The sequence below is a fragment of the Otolemur garnettii genome, unplaced genomic scaffold (assembly GCF_000181295.1).
Source record: "Otolemur garnettii isolate 467f Iridium unplaced genomic scaffold, OtoGar3 scaffold00043, whole genome shotgun sequence".
Classification (NCBI taxonomy): Eukaryota; Metazoa; Chordata; class Mammalia; order Primates; family Galagidae; genus Otolemur; species Otolemur garnettii.
Genome location: NW_003852438.1, coordinates 9,943,287 through 9,946,791, shown reverse-complemented (window position 1 = coordinate 9,946,791; position 3,505 = coordinate 9,943,287). Strand labels below are relative to the sequence as shown.

General features: G+C 36.7%; 1 pseudogene; it reads left to right on the top strand.

Moving 5' to 3' along the window:
* Window positions 1-469: 469 nt before the first annotated feature.
* On the top strand, window positions 470-1,146 carry LOC100964052 (annotated as a pseudogene).
* Window positions 1,147-3,505: the final 2,359 nt, after the last annotated feature.

The window sequence follows — 3,505 nt, the reverse complement described above, 5'->3', positions numbered from 1 at the left end:
TGACCAGTTGATGGAAGTATTTCAGATTGCATGTGAAAACCCCACACTGTACCCCAGAAGTGCATTAATGTACATAGTTACCGTTCAATAAAAAAAAGAAAAAAAAAAGGTTGAAGGTCTTGGGGGACCCAATCTCTACTCTAGAGTGCAGATGATGCCAGACAAGGAGTCAGAGGAGCTTATTCTGGAGTTGTAGGACCCAGTGTATAATCTCTTGGGTTCTGGACTCGCTTGTTGCCCTTCTCCTCCCTGTTTTTTCTTTTTGGAATCAAAATGAGTATTTCACAGGCTGACAGATAAGACTTTAGACTTTGGACATTTGAGTTGGTATTAGAACCAGGTAAGGCTTTAGGGATATGTGGATAGAATAAAAGTATTGTATGTGTATGAGAAGGACATGCATTTGGGGGAATCAGAGGAATAATGCTGTGGTTTGAATGTCCCCTTCAGAACTCATGTTGAAACTTAATCCCTGGGGTGCTGCTGGGTGCGAGTGTCCCGTGGCACCTGCTTCAGCGTGAGCCACCAGCTGTACAGTAAACATCTGGATGATGAAGAAAACTTGTAATTATTTGGGAAATGCAACAATCCAAATGGCCATGGACACAATTATAAAGTTGTGGTGACAGTACATGGAGAGATTGATCCTGTTATAGGAATGATTATGAATTTGACCGACCTCAAAAAATATATGGAGGAGGCAATTATGAAGCCTCTTGATCATAAGAATCTGGATTTGGATGTGCTGTACTTTGTAGATGTTGTAAGCACAACTGAAAATGTAGCTGAGTGTTTTGGGAGAACCTCCAGAAAGTATTTCCTATGGGAGTGCTTTATAAAGTAAAAGTGTATGAAACTGACAATAATATAGTGGTCTACAAAGGAGAATAGGTCTTAGGATTTGACACTGTTGAAAGACCAATTCAGTTTCTTTCCATATTACAAAGATCCTTATCCCCTTGGAATATTAAGCAGTTACCACATAATTGTTATTCCTTCACTTTGTGCTCCAGAGTGCCTGATTTACTGAAATTCAATACCTGTTAAATCTATTTTAAAACAAAACTTTTAATATATCCTGGATATCATTTAGAGAGTCTCTTATATGTAGATTGAAAATCACTTCATTTTTGTGAAATGTTTTGATGTGTAATCATTTGAAAGCGAAAGAAGTCTAGTTGTTGTTTTCTCTGTTATTCATTTTTTTTGTATGTAATATAAATGGTAAAAATGTTTTATAACTTAGAGTGGGTGAATCTAATAAAAAATAAAATTCAGGTGACCACAAAAAAAGAAAAGAAAAGAAAAGAAACTTAATCCCCAATCAGGCAGTATTGAGAGGTGAAATCTTTAAGAGGGGGTTGGATCATGAAGGCTCTGCCCTCATTACTGGAATAATTCTTTCATGAATTGATGAATGGGTTACCATGGAGTGGAAATGGTGTCTTTATAAGAAGAGGAAGGGAGACCTGAGCTAGCAAGTGAGTGTGCTAAGCACCCCCCACCATGTGATGTCCTGTGCCAGCAAGAGTCCCCACCAGCAAGAAGGACTTCATCAGATGCAGCCCCTCAACCTCTCAGCCTTAATAACTATAGGAAATAAATTTCTCTTCTTTATAAATTACTCAGTTTTAGATATTATGTCATAAGCAACAGAAAATAGACTAAGACAGCACATATGACATTATAGTGATAACATCCTCATGCAAAGAAATTCAAAGGGTACAGTCACATGGGATATACAAACGTTTGTCATTAAACTTTCCAGCTAGGTTGGGGCTGTTGCATCCCATATAGTTCAAAGCTCCGCCATGTCATAAAACTTTCTGGTCTTTACTAGTCAGCTTAGGGATAATTTATACAGTTCAGAATCAAATTTTCACCTTCATTTGCGCCAAATATTTTAAAGTGGGTTCCTTATTTACTGTATTTGTTTGGGTTTCAGAGGCAACATAGTCCTCTTTTACATATTTTATGTAAGCCTATTGTGATACACAAATTCTCCCACTTATAATGAGTTACTCTACAACGAAAGGCTCTAGAATCTATCCATGTTTGTAATACAACAAGCACTCCCATTAGTGCCCCCCCACCCCAAGACCTCATCTCATTTCAGAAGTCTCTGCATTCACAGTGATGGCCATAGATTGTTCATAGGATTCACAGGAAAAAGTATGCCTTCCTTGGCTATTCCTATACACGATTAGGAAAGCAACTGCATACAAGGGCTTTCTGGAGATGAAAGTCACATTGTTAGTAGCAATTAGAAAATACTATTTAAGATACACTATCTACACGTATGCAACCAACAGCCAATGCTTTGAATACTTTAAAAGAAATATCCTGAAATTTTAGGCCTCACATTTAAGTTTTTAATCCATTTTGAATTGATTTTTGCATATGGTGTGAGACATGGGTCCAATTTCATTCTTCTGCATATGGATATATAGTTTTCTCACTGCCATTCATTAAAGAGACTGTCCTTTACTCATTGTGTGTTCTTGGCACCTTTATTGAAAATCAATTGGCCATATATGTGTGGATTTATTTCTGGGCTCTTTATTCTGTTCCACTGTCAGTGTGTCTGTTTTTATGACAACACCATGCTGTTTGAGTTACTGTAGCTTTGTAGTATAGTCTGAAGTCAGGTAGTGTGATGCCTCCCTTGTGGTTTGTTCTTTTTGCTCAGAATGGCTTTGGTTATACTGGGTCTTTTATGGTTCCATATGAATTTTATAATTTTTTTCTATTTCTGTGAAAAATAATATCAGAATTTGGTAGAGATAGCGTTGAACACATACATTTATTTGGGGAGTATATATTTTTAACAACATGAATGTTTCCAGTTACAAAAACAGAATATCTTTCCATTTGTTTGTATTCCCTTCAATGTTTTCATTAGTGTTTTATAGTTTTTGGTATACAAGTCTTTCATGTCTCTGTTTAACCTAAGTTTGAAATTTTTGACACCCTTCAGAGCACTTTTACTAGGACGAGTTTGTGAACTTAATTGTCAGACTTCATATAATGATAGCTCTGATGGCCAAGCCAGAAAAAGGGTTCTAAAATTGCTTTGAAGACTGGACTAGGCACTGGCATCAGTGTATATACTCCCAAGAGGAGTACTTCAAAGGTGTCCATAGTGATATTCAGCAATGAGTTATGTAGCACTTTTTCTAGGATAAGTTCACGAATTTAATCATCAGACCTCATATATGGATAAATGTATGTATGCTTTTATTTTCTATTGTGAATGAGATTGTTCATTTGATTTCTTTTGTGTTATTAAAGCATAGAAATACTATTGATTGTGTATGTTGGTTTTATGTCCTGCATCTCTACTGAATTTATCAGGTTTTTCTTTTCTTTTCTTTTCTTTTTTGGAGACAGAGTCTTACTATGTCACCCTTGGTAGAGTGCCATGGTGTCACAGTTCATAGTAACCTCCAACTCCTGGGCTTAGGCGATTCTCTTGCCTCAGCCTCCCAAGTATCTGGGACTACAG